The sequence below is a fragment of the Gorilla gorilla genome, chromosome 11 (assembly GCF_029281585.2).
Source record: "Gorilla gorilla gorilla isolate KB3781 chromosome 11, NHGRI_mGorGor1-v2.1_pri, whole genome shotgun sequence".
NCBI classification, from domain to species: Eukaryota; Metazoa; Chordata; class Mammalia; order Primates; family Hominidae; genus Gorilla; species Gorilla gorilla.
In genome coordinates this window covers 93,004,750-93,017,847 of record NC_073235.2, presented here as the reverse complement: position 1 = coordinate 93,017,847, position 13,098 = coordinate 93,004,750, and the positions used below count along the sequence as shown (strand labels likewise).

Sequence of the window (13,098 nt, the reverse complement as noted above, 5' to 3'; positions counted from 1 at the left end):
CGGGTCAGGTGATGAGAAGGTTTGGGAGTGTTGGTTGAGGGATATAGGCTTTTTTTTGAGATGATGAAAATATTCTATAATCAGTTGTGATGATGGATACACAACTCTGTGAATATATTAAAAGTCATTAAATTACATACTTTAAATGGGTGACATATGGTATATGAATTATATCTCAATAAATCCATTAAGAAAGAATCTGTAAATATTAGGGTTTGAGAATTTATGGAATCTAGCTCATTCTAACCTGACTCACTCCACTCCAATTGTGAAACACTTTTTTTTTTCCATTCATAAGCACATATATCTTAACTGCTTTCAGGCATATTCAAGCCAAGAAAAATGAAAAAGGTGCTTGAGTTCATGAACTTTCTGGAGCAAGGGATTGAATTGTAAGCTACTGTACCTTTGACTCAATTTATTTCTGTTCATCTTGCAATAAATTTAAGAAAATAGAGGTTTTGTTGCAAGAATAAGTGTGAATTTCATAAACAAATATTGCAAAGGAATTCACACAATGATGTAAATAGCAATAAAATAAAACAATGACATAAACTTCCAAAGACAAGGAAAAAAGAGAAAGAGGGGAGAAACGCATGAGGTTTGAAAGCCAGCTCTGCAGCTTCCTAGCTGGATGGCATTTGGCAGAATGCTAACCATTCCAAGCTTTGTTTTTTCTCCCTTATAAAATGGAGGTTTTTATAATATTTCAAATTTATTCTGAAGATTAGTGATAATGTACACAAATGCCTGGCATATGGAAGGCATTGAATGAATAAATGGTATTAATAATAACTCTGAAACTAATGGCAAAAACCACAATTACTTTTGCACCAACCTAATATTATTGCAAAAGGACCCATAAAAATGCTCTACCATTAGTCCAACATCTTATGCATATTATCTCATTAATCTTGAGAAAACCTGCAGCAGTCAGGGTAGGCTAGGTTACGTTGCAATAACAGACAACCTCAGAGTCTCAGGTGCTTGAAAACACCCAAAGATTTATTTCTTGGTCTATTTACATATCTGTCACACGTTGGCTTGAGGCTCCACTCTGCCATCTTTACTCTAGGACTCAGGTTTAAAGAGCTGGTACTATCTGGAACATTTCCAGTCTATTAAAAGGAAGAAGTGGGAGAAGGGGAGGGAAAAGAGACAAACCAGGCATACGGCAAAGGGAGAAGAGAAGCAAATTACACACAGACTTTTAAAACATATACCTGGAAATTACAGGTTACTTCTGCTTCCATTCCACTGGCTAAAGCAAGTCCCAAGGTCATATCTGTAAGAGACAGGAGATTACATTTCTAACATGTGCATAGAAGATGGGAAAACAGAGTATTTGTCAACAGCCTTAATGATTAATACACAACTTTATGAGGGAATTACTTGTTTCCTCAACTTTAAAATAAGAAATCAGAGGCATAGGGAGAGTAAGTACTTGCCTGCAGCTATATAGCTAGGAAGTGACAGAGCAAGGGATTCAGACTCAAGTCCTGTGCTGCCTTGTGCTGTTTCTAGCCAGATCCTGAAAACTGAAAACAACCTACCTGTAAGGATGTGTGAATGTGTCTTCCACCCACATTTATAAGAAAATGTCCACATTTTCTTTTGGGAACAAATTGGTAACTGCCTTCTCAGAAACCAATTTGGAACAAAAACATTAAGATTCATAAAATGTTTACACACCCTTTGACCTAGTAATCCTAGTTCTGGGAATTCATCCTAAGGGAATTATTCCCAAAAGATAAAATATATACATATATATATATATAAACTCATGAAAAGATCTATTGTGATGTTGTTTGTAATAGTGAAGAACTGGAAAGAATCTATACTTTTGACAACAGGAAGAATTAAATAATTATTGATTATACACTCAACACATCATTACAAAGCCACTACTTTATAATTCTGAAGACCATGTAGTAACATGGGAAAAAAGCTCTTGATATAATGTTAAGTAAAAAGCAAAATAAAATTATCTTAACTATATTGCAACTGTGTGATACATTTGTGTGGCAAAAACTGCTAACATGCTCCATATTTGCTCTCCCTTCCTGCTCTTGGTAATAGAGTTCCTACCTCCCAGGGATGCCCAGCTATGGACTACATTTTCCAGCCTCCCTTGAATCTAGTTATTGCCACATGACTAAGTTCTTGTCAATAGAATATGAGCAGAAGGAATGTGTGTAACTTCCCAGTTTTGCCCAGAAAAAAACTTGTTGAGGCACATGTTCTATAGGCCTTATTTACCCCTACCTCCTAGAAAGGAAAGAGCAATAACTGAAGCAGTTGCCTTAGGTCCAAAGATGAAAGTCACAAGTTAATGGAAAGATACATTTTTTCCTTTTTTTCCTGAGATTTCTTTATTCTAACTTTTATTATTTAAAAAAGCTGAGAAAGTATACTAGCTATAGTTTAAATGCAACTAATCATCAAAATTTATCTTAAATATTGCTTTTCTGGAAGGAAAACAGACCTTCTCTATTTGTGGGAACATTTGAGGAAACTTAAAAAAAAACCCAGAAAATAATAAAGCAGCACATAGAAATGGCTTTTTGAATGGCCCCAATTTGGGCAATTTCATCATTTTGAACAGCTAGAAATGATTAGGGAGCATAACTGAGAAGGGCTCCAGGCAAGGTACGCTGTAGTGCAGGGGATGGGGAGGGGAGAGGTGGAGAGGGTAGAGAGACCAAGAATCTATGCAGCCCTGGGGCAACAGGAAACTCAGACTGTGTGTGTGGAGGGCAGGGAGGTGATCTCATTAGTACAGTCTATTAAAAGGAAGAAGTGGGAGAAGGGGAGGGAAAAGAGACAAACCAGTTATTGTTCAATTTTGCCAATGCCAACTCCTTTCCCTTTCATAATGCTACTATGGGATACAACATTTATTAGCTCAAGTAAAACCCTGTGGTTTGACTCTAGGGATCAGCATATCTACAAATGCAAAGCCAAGAAAATACTGCATACCTGGAAATTCTTAAGAGAGTGAATCTGATTGTCACAGCTACTTATGAGTCTAAAGGAAAAGGTTTATTATTATTATTATTATTATTATATTTTTTGAGACAGAGTCTCACTCTGTCGCCCAGACTGAAGTGCAGTGGCGGGATCTTGGCTCACTGCAACCTCCGTCTCCTGAGTTCGAGCGATTCTCCTGCCTCGGCCTCCAGAGTAGCTGGGATGACAGGCGTACACCACCACGCCTGGCTAATTTTTGTATTTTTAGTAGAGACAGTGTTTCACCATGTTGGCCAGGCTTGTCTCAAACTCCTGACCTCAGGTGATCCACCTGCCTCAGCCTCCCAAAGTGCTGGGATTATAGGCGTGAGCCACCGTGCCTGGCCAAGGAAAAGGTTTTAATTCAAGAGAAAGATGTATTAGTAGCTAAGTCTATTTTAAGTACTTTACATTTACTGTATTAACTTATGTAATCCTCCAAAATTCTATTAGATGGGTACAATTACTATTATCTCCATCTCACAGAAAATAAAACTAAGGCACAGAGCATTCAAGCAACTTTCCCAAGGTCACACAGCTAATGGATGGAAGCCAGGCAATCAGCTTCAGAATCTGAGTTTTTACCCTCTATCCACAGTGCCTAAATCATTAATAAATCCAACAAAAATATGTAATCGGGACTCCAAACAATAAATTTGCTAACTGGTCTTCCTTAATGCTTATGTTAACCTTTCTAGCAGTATATATAAAATGACTAATGGACAGATTGTTTTTGTTTGAAGTGAATTACACGGCAGTTACTAAAACATGTAAAGACATGGGTGCCTACTGAATATCCCTTTTCCCTCTTCTCTCTCAAACTAATAGTACTGCTATTTTAAGCTGGACATAGCACTACCCCACTAAAAGAACACATTTTGCATCCGTGCTTACAGCGTTGTGTGGTCATGTGACTAGGGAGACCCAAATGGAAATAGAATGGTGATTTCTGGGAATTCCCCCCTGGAAAAGGGTGCACTGTTCTTCTCCTCCATCCTGTTGCTCCATCCTCCTGCTTCATCCTGTCTTTGGGGTGTGGACATACTGGCTCCCAGCTCCCTGAGGAGGAGGCTTAGCTTCCTGCTAAGAAGATTACCTTGGCCATGTAAGAACAAAAGCTGAAAGGAACCAGGATCCCTGAAGACAACGAGGCCACCGTGCTACCCTTGGGCTGGCTTTCTCCAGAGTTCTTTTTACAGGAAGGAATAATGATATAAATTGTTTCAACTATTATATTGGGGTCTCTATTAAGTTACTTGTAGTTGAACTTTATTCAAACTCATTCATAAACCTAATGTTACATGTTTCCACTCAGATTTGGAAACATCAAAAACTCATTTAAAGATATGCAAATTTTCTTATACATTTGGTAAGTAAACAAATGAACAAGACTTTACCTAAATAACTATCAGACTATCAGTCCTTATAAGGGATTTTTATGGCAACTGTTCAAGGCAGTGCTTCCCAACCTTTTTTGTGATATGGCAACCAAAGACAATCATAATTGTACAACACTGGGTAAAACAATTTGGTTGCTCTTGTCCAGAGGCTACTGATCCAGGAGGGCTGCCCACCCCAAGAGCTGTGGGGATCAATTTCTCAATTCCCTACTCCTAACCCATTCACCACAGCCCAGCTCTGATGGCATTCCACAATGAGTGGATTGGTTCTAATTACTGTTAAATAAAAATGGAATCTGCTGTAAATAAAAATGGAATCTGGGACTCATTCAAAAATCATTAAAGCTTGAGAAAAGTCATGTGAGTAAATTATTTATTGCACTTTATTGTTGGAGAAAGGGTCTCATTGCAAGACTAGTTGAATTACACAGAGGTTATTTCTTATTTCACATAGGGCATTTTAAAAAATGACTTAATTATTCACATGTACACTAAGTATTCCTTTTATATCCAAGATGTCATGGAAGCACCCTTGTGAGTCTAGGAAAAGAGGTGAGTTTTTCAAAGATTGAGTTTATACTATTGAAAACCAAGTTTTATCTGTAAGAGGAAAGAAGGGAACCTCCCTTAGTTATTTTCAGTCTACCAAGAGCTTCCAAATGTGTTCTCTCATTTACTGCTTATCTCCTGGTATGGAAGATGTTAAAGATTTTTAAAATTGGGAAACTACAAGCAACAAAGCTACAATTCAAAGTTCTTAAATGTCCTCATGCCTGAATTCCTTCCTGGACTTTCCTTTTTTTATTTTTTATTTAAAATTTGTCTCAAGGTAATGTCCTCACAACTCTATAAAATCAATGGCTTAGTAATAATTACAGTGAAAATCAACTCCTGTCCTGCTCCCCAAAAGAAACCACTCTCAAGCTTTTCTCTTTTTAGCGTTTAGAATGTTTGCCTCCATATCTCAAAAATACATATATTGTCATTTTTCTTTCTAAAATTGTTTATATTTTCCATCTAAGTTATAAATGCACAGAGCTTTAAAAGCCAAATAGCTCCTCAAAGTCTAAAAGACAAAGAGCAGCCCTTTTCCCTGTACAACCTGCACGTTCTAATTCCATTTCCATTCCCAAAAGCAAACTTGCTCAAGTCTTTCAGTGTGAGCCACCACACCTGGCCTCAGCTGTTTCTTTTGGTGTTTATCTCTACATTTTAAACTGCTGTTTCTTGATTTTTTTTTTCAGTTCCAGATATTATTATCTATGACTCCCTTCTGTGGGAGATACGGATTTAGTCTCTTACATTCTCTTCTTATTCTTTCAATATAGTTATATTACAGTGTTTTTCTCTGATAATTATTGAGTTTTTTGTTGTTTTGTTTTGTTTTGTTTTGAGTTGGAGTTTTGCTCTTGTTGCTCAGGTTGGAGTGCAATGGCGCGATCTCGGCTCACAGCAACCTCCGCCTTCTGGGTTCAAGCGATTCTCCTGCCCCAGCCTCCAGAGTAGCTGGGATTACAGGCATGTGCCACCACTCCCAGCTAATTTTGTACTTTTAGTAGAGACGGGGTTTCTCCATGTTGGTCAGGCTGGTCTCGAACTCCTAACCTCAGGTGATCCACCTGCCTCAGCTTCCCAAAGTGCTGGGATTACAAGCGTGAGCCACTGTGCCCGGCCGATAATTATTCAGTTTTTACATAATTAAAATGGCAAATATTATTCAAAACTGAGGCATATATATATAAGATTATATTGACACTTTTGGTACAAATTCCTGTTTTCCCAGGAGTTGATTATTATTTTATTTGTTTGCATAATTTTCTACATGCCTATCACAAATTCATTCCCTATTCTTCACCAGAAGTGTAAACCTCCTCTTACTGCATTGATTCATAAAGTATTCTACAACAAATGATTTTAATTTCCTTAGTGACAGACATCCTTACTAGAGCTGTGTGTCCTGTATTAATCTCACTTGTTGCTCTCCAGGTTTCCTGCAGAGCTGCTATGCTCAAATCACCTTCACAAAGATCATGTAGATTCTCTTTTCATCTGTAAGGTGATAGATCCCCCATTTCTTGGATCCAATGTCTTCCTCTTTCTTGTTTTCTTCCCCTTATTTTCTTAGATTATATCCTGTAGTAGCTTCCTGTAAAAGGATACATGAAACATAAGTTTTCTGAATTCCTCTGTTTGAAATTATCTTTATTCTGCTCTCACACTTCATTGATAGTTTAGCTGGGTATTGCATTCTAGGTTTAAAAGAAATTATCCTGGCTGGGTGCAGTGGCTCACACCTGTAATCCCAGCACTTTGGGGGACCAAGGCGGGCGAATCGCAAGGTCAAGAGATCGAGACCATCCTGGCCAACATGGTGAAACCCTGTCTCTACTAAAAATACAAAAATTAGCTGGGCATGATGGTGCATGCCTGTAGTCCCAGCTACTTGGGAGGCTGAGGCAGGAGAATAACTTGAACCCAGGAGGCAGAGGTTGCAGTGAGTCGAGATCACGCCACTGCACTGTAGCCTGGCGACAGAGCGAGACTCCATCTCAATAAATAAATAAATAAATGAAATTATCCCTCATAATTCTTAAGGCATTGTTCATTGCTTCCCCTAGTCCAATATTGTAGTTGAGCAAGCAGTCTGATGCATTCTGATACCTACTTTTAGCATAAGACTAATTCTTTTTTCTTCTTCTGAAAGCTTTTGGGATTCTCTCATTATTCCCAATGGTCTGACACATCTCAATGATGTGCCTTGGTGTGGGCCGTTTTTTATTTGTTGTGTTGAGTACTTGGTACCTTCGATTTTTAGACATAGCCTTCAGTCCTGGGAACTTTTCTTGTATACTTTTTCCTCCATTTCTTCTCTTTCTTGAGCTCCTTGTAGTCAGATATTGTTCCTACTGGATGGATAGTCTAAGTCTCATACGTTTCCTTTCTTATTGTTAATCTGCTCATCTTTTGGTTCTATTTTCAGCAGACTTCCTCAACTTTATCTCCTACTCCTACTACTGAAGTTTTTAAAATTATATTTTTAGTTTCCAAGAGCTCCTTCCTTTTTTATCTAATTGTTCTTTTATCATCCCATTCTGCTTTTATTTTATAGATACAAATCTCATAATTTTTGAGGCTATAAATTAGCATTTAAACAGTATTTTCCTATTTTCTATAGTTTCTCTTTATATTCCATTTTCTGTTTTTCATGTTTCCTCCTCTCTTTTAGGTTAGAGGTATGATTTACATACCTCATGGTATTTTTTTGCCGACTTATATTTAAGAATAGAGCACTCAAAAGCTGACGAAGAGCTCTGTGTGGGTAGATGGGGTTTGTAGAGTGATGGGTTTCACTTTTGTATGGTATGGAAAACATGTTATCTGTTGTATATTTAACTTTTTTGGGGGAAAAAAACCCCTATAATTTATTTCCTAGGTGAGTGACTTCTGAACCTTTCTTTCCTTCCTTCCTTCCTTTCTTTCTCTTTTTTTTCTTTTCTTTCTTTCCTTCTTTCTTTTCTTCCCTCCTTCCTCTCTCCTTCCTTCCTTCTTCCTCCCCTTCCCTTCCCTTCCCCTCCCCTCCCCTCCCTTCCCTTCCCCTTCCTTTCTTTTTTATTTTCTTTCTTTTCTTTCCCGTTTTAAGACAGAGTCTTACTCCTGTAGCCCAGGCTGGAGTCAGTGTTGCAATCACAGCTCACTGCAGTCTCGACCTCCCGTGTTCAGGTGATCTCACACCTCAGCCACCACACCCAGCTAATTTTTTGTACTTCTAGTACAGACAGGATTTTGCCATGCTGCCCAGGCTGGTCTCAAACTCCTGGGCTCAAGTGATCCTCCCACCTCAGCCTCCCAAATTGCTGGGATTACAGGCATGATCCACTGTGCCCAGTAAACCTATCTGACAGTAAGAAATTCTTTTTCATCAAGTCCCAGTCAACACACTCACATATATTTATAAAGACAAAAATGTTTTGTGAAACAATATTTACTTTCTCTTCATAGAATGCTCTCTGACATTATCTAGTCTACTGAATTTTATTTTCTTTCATGTTTGTGATGGACCATTATATATCCATTAGATACACTGCAATGAAGGGACTAGTTGCCCCAGACTCTGAGATGGCTGCTGGTGGGGACTCTTCAGTTGTTGGCCTTTTCAGGGATTGCTTCAGTGCAGAGCTGCCTTGCCCAGGGTCATATTTCCTGTGGCCACATCCAGTAAGGGTTGGGGGGTGGGGGGAGATATTAGTTTTCTAGGGCTGCCATAACAAAATGCCACAGATTTAGTGGCTTAAACAACAGAAATTAATTTTCTCACAGTTCTGGTGGCTGGAAGTCTCACTGTTCTTTGTACATGTGGGTGTCCCTGTGTGTCTTTCTCTTCTTATAAGGACACAAATACTCCTGGATTACTGCCCTATCCTAATGGCTTTGTTTTAACTTAATCATCCTTTCAAAGAGCATATTTCCAAATAAAGCTACATTCTGAGGTTCTCTGTGTTGGGACTTCAACATATGAATTTTGGGGAGATGCAATTCAGCCTATGACAGAGAATAAAGTCCTGGACATCTTGGCCTGGTGTGGGAAAACTCTGAAAAGCCAGTCTAGCTTCAGTGCTCCTCGTGGGGTTGGGTGAAATAATCATTGGGTCTTGCATCACAGCTCGCATTCTCTTTTTGTCCAATTGTATATCCTTCCACAGATATTGATCCCAAGGACAAACCCTAATAAATGTTCTGAACTCTCAACTCCACCTCAAAGTCTGCTTCTCAAGGAACCCAACCCAAGAAAATGTTGGTTATGACCCATTAAACAGATTTTATACTCCACTAATCATAACTGAGTTCATAACCCACAATTTAGAAACATTGGCCTAGGGGTTAGGTCCCTGATTAATAGTGCTTTCATTGTGTAGCAGGGGAGAGAGCACAGATAATCCAACCATTCCCAGTGCAGACTTGCAATTCATTTGATTGTTTAGGTCCTCCTGCCTTCTTTCTTCTATCAGCCTTGGTTTTTCTGATGCTCAGGCCATTCCTACTGGGTGTCTCTTGATTAAAAAAAAATTCTTATTTCCTCCTGGAGCAGGAGGGAGTAGCTTGGCTGCTGATATTCTGTATCTGGGGCACAAGAGTAGTTGACTGTTCCATACATAAGCTTTGAACTTATCTCAAACTTTGCACTCCGTACCTCACCCCCACTCTCTGCCAAGACTGATGACTCCAAGTCTTGAGCTTCCTTCAGGTCTTCAAGGTGAAATGTCTTATTTATCTTCAGTACACCCCACTGCACACACTTTAGACTATGGCTTTCTCTCCTTTTACATCAGTTAACCTTCCTCCATTCTCTTTCCAACAAATATTTATGAAATGTCTCATCTACTCATCACCCTTCTCCTGTTCTCTATTGAGAGAAGAGATATAAGAGATATGCCTGTGTTCATTCTGCCATCTTTAGCGAGAATCCAGCAACTAGAAACTTAGTGGCAGTTCTATCACCATGTGGCAGTTGAATGAGCCAAGAGGTCCTTACTTGTCTCTTGCTTTTGCACCCAGCTTGCACCTTTTTATATGTGGAGATTTTTACGTGAGAAGCTTTGCTTTAGGTCGGGATACAAAGTTAAATCATATAGATCTGCCTTAAAAGTCCTATGAGCCATTAAGAGCTTTAAGATTAAATATGATTCAAGAGAGAAAGTGATAAAATACATAAGAGGGCATAGCAAATTTTTGTGGAAATTTAAAGGAAAGAGTAGTTGTATTCAAAATCAAGAGTAAAAGACTGGCACATATAAAATTGAATAAAATTGGCCCTAAAGCTTAGTGCTGACAAGATAAAATGCCAGGGATCTGAAGCAAGTTTCCAGCCATGGATTGAGTGCTACTACATGTCAGGCACTGTGCTACACCTTGGAGAGATAAAAGAGAAGGACAAATGGTTCCTGGAGTTCACATTAGTTATGATATTTAAAAAGCAAAAAATAAATAAATAAACACAAATTCAGTAGTCCACTTCTTAAAATCCACTATTATACACATATTTCCTCTTCAAGATTGGATTCATAATATTGCAGAATAGATTCTGTTCACACCATGTGGCATATGATCTGAGCTCCTTGAAAGGATAAAAATAGTTGCCATGAATGGGAAGAAACTGCAGCAATATCTTTCTAATTCTTCATACTCTAAATATTCAGAGGACTCAGGAGTGACTTTAATTCTGGAACATTAGGATAGCAACATTAGGGTGATTCAGGGAAGCCTTTCTAGTAGCCTTAAAAACATAAACAAGTAGCAGAGGTTGGCCTCCCCGCCTCCCCTGGGGCCAGCCCCACAGAGTAGGGAGGCCTTGGCAGGGCTTTGATGAGTGGGCTGGCCCTTGTTTCTGGTATTGGCTCTGGAATTGCTCTGGCATAATTCACAGCCAATTAATCTTGTCAGGCAGCCTATCGATTCCAGCTATAGCCCAGACACCATCATTACAAATAACCATCCCAATAAGCCATTATCTCATTGGTGCACCCGTTCACTTCAAAATGTGAGTGAAATATTTCAATTTAGACAAAAGATGGGGCGTGTGTTTTCACTGAAACAAGTTACAATGCTCAAAGTGTATACATATACGTTGTGGTAGAGTTTTCAAAAATAGAAAATCCAATTATTGAGTAGAGGAAGTATTGAAAAAATAATCTAAGCATAAAAATGACTGTTTATCAACTACTCATTTGTGGATAAGCTTGTTGATCAAGGAAAAAAACATAATGGTCATTAGAAAAAAATTATTCTCCCTCGCCCCGCCACTACCGCCCAAAGCACATTCTTGAGCTTTGTCTGCTGAGCAGTGGGAGTGTGAAAACGTCTACCTGCGTGAAGGAGAGAAGATGAGTGGGTGGGTTTGTGGGAGAACAAACAAGAAGGTGGTTGAGTGGGTGCCGGGTCACTGGGCCTGTGTGGGAGGAGGCTGGGCCGCTGAGTCAGCGGGGAGCAGGAGGGCAGGTGCGTGTGGGTGATGAGTGGGTGGGAGGAGAACACAGCACAAAGCCACCTTGCATATGTGAATGTCTCAAGGAAACATTCCACAGGGCTATACAAAAGAGCATTAGAAAACAATTAATTAGCAATTCTAGTCAGAAGAGGAAGAGCAAAGCTTTGCTGATAATGCTATCATATAGTCATTTTGTGTTTATAAAATTTTGCTTTTCAGAATTATATTTGTGTTTTATAGCCTGATCACTGGAGGAGAACCTGCCACTGACATTGATAATGAATATTTCAGCTTATACATAGTTTTAGGGTGATCTCAGAGTTACCTCTATAAACAAGAGTGGCCCAAAACAGAGCAGGGGAATGAGTTGAAAACTCAAGGTTGAGGTAAACTCAAATTTCCCATCTAAAATAAGCCTTAAGACCCTAGGAAGAAAAGGGTACTTTTCTTTCCCTATGTGTTAGTCGATGGCATTTATAGTTCCTTTTGTAGCTATACGTGATATTTAAAAAAATATGCCTTAAAATCTGAAATTGTAGCATAGATTTATATAAAGTTAGGGCAAAAAAGAGTCATAGAGACCATCTTCCCATATTTTACATATTTTCCCATATTTTGCAGAATGAATTAACTGATACTTAGAGAGCTTAAAAGGACTTGTCCAAGGGGTGGGATAGGAAATCTGTAAAGTCTGATCAATCAATTGATCCATCAATAAGCAAACATGGATGGAATGCAAAGGTGCCAGCCCCAACCCACGGCAGCCTCCAGGGAGAGATGTAATGCGGGAAACTTGGAGGAAGAAGCTAGGGAGTGCTTAATGCTCCATGGAGAAGTGAGGCACTCTATGGGCTGGCACAGCTGGTTGCAGAATAGAAAGAGCCCCACCGTGGTGCTGCTGTACATATCTATGGGCAGATGGGAGGGACTGGGAACACTTAGCTCACTGTGTAACAGTGTGAGCTTCCTGGCTGGGAAGTCACTTTATCAGACCAGAGCTTAGCTATGGAGTTCACACCCCATTTCTACTGGTCTGTTTTCCCTTTGAGCTAATTCAGATGCTGAGCTTGCTTCTTGGTCGACTACCCAAAGAGGGAAAAAACTATTTGGATTTTCTCTTTTCAGTCATCCAGGTCATCCTAAATCAAATATTTCTGGTCGCTCTCTTCCTTTTTACCAAAGTCCTTTAATTACCCTTTGAAAACTAGCCTTTCATTTACATTTCTATGTATTAAGAATATCCAGTCAAGGGCAAGATGAAACAGATGGGCAACAGTAACTACATAGTAAAATAAAAATTAAGATCCTCTTATTTAAAAAAATTTTAAAAGTTGGTAGCCTCTCAGACTCTTCCAGGGGCCATTAAAATAGAAAATCCACCTTTCTACCATGCAATTAAGCAACTGAGCTCATTATGTTATGAGAATAACTGTGACATTAATTGCAGTACTGGTATTTTGGCATTTATTTTGCAGAATATATAAATGCCTGTATTTGATTTTTAAAAAGATAAACATATATGGTGTTACGGACTGAACTCTTCCTACCTCTCCCACCAACCCCCCTCCCCCATCCCCTCTTGCTAAAAAGTGTATGTTGAAATCCAAACCCTAGGACTTCTGAATGGGACTATATTTGGAGACAGAGCTTTTATAGAGGTAATTAAGGTAAAATGAGGTCATTAGGGGTGGGCCCTAGTCCAAACTG

The 13,098-nt window shown here is 39.0% G+C and overlaps 1 protein-coding gene and 1 long non-coding RNA gene across 6 annotated transcripts in view; one reads left to right on the top strand and one right to left on the bottom strand.

The window, feature by feature from the left end:
• The window catches only part of NEMP2 (nuclear envelope integral membrane protein 2), a 208,083-nt gene that overhangs the window by 74,764 nt on the left and 120,221 nt on the right, over positions 1-13,098 (top strand). The gene's annotated exons all lie outside the window — the stretch shown is intronic.
• LOC129531918 (uncharacterized) overlaps positions 1-13,098 on the bottom strand; it is a 106,986-nt gene that overhangs the window by 67,306 nt on the left and 26,582 nt on the right. For 2 of the 3 annotated variants that reach the window (XR_010129778.1, XR_010129779.1), the window contains exons 2-3: positions 6,427-6,555; positions 1,224-1,285 (exon numbers count right to left, since the gene is read on the bottom strand). This is a non-coding gene — a long non-coding RNA (uncharacterized lncRNA). Of the gene's footprint in view, positions 1-942; positions 1,119-1,223; positions 1,286-6,426; positions 6,556-13,098 lie in introns of those variants that run through there. The other variant, XR_008677398.2, reaches the window with a different exon arrangement.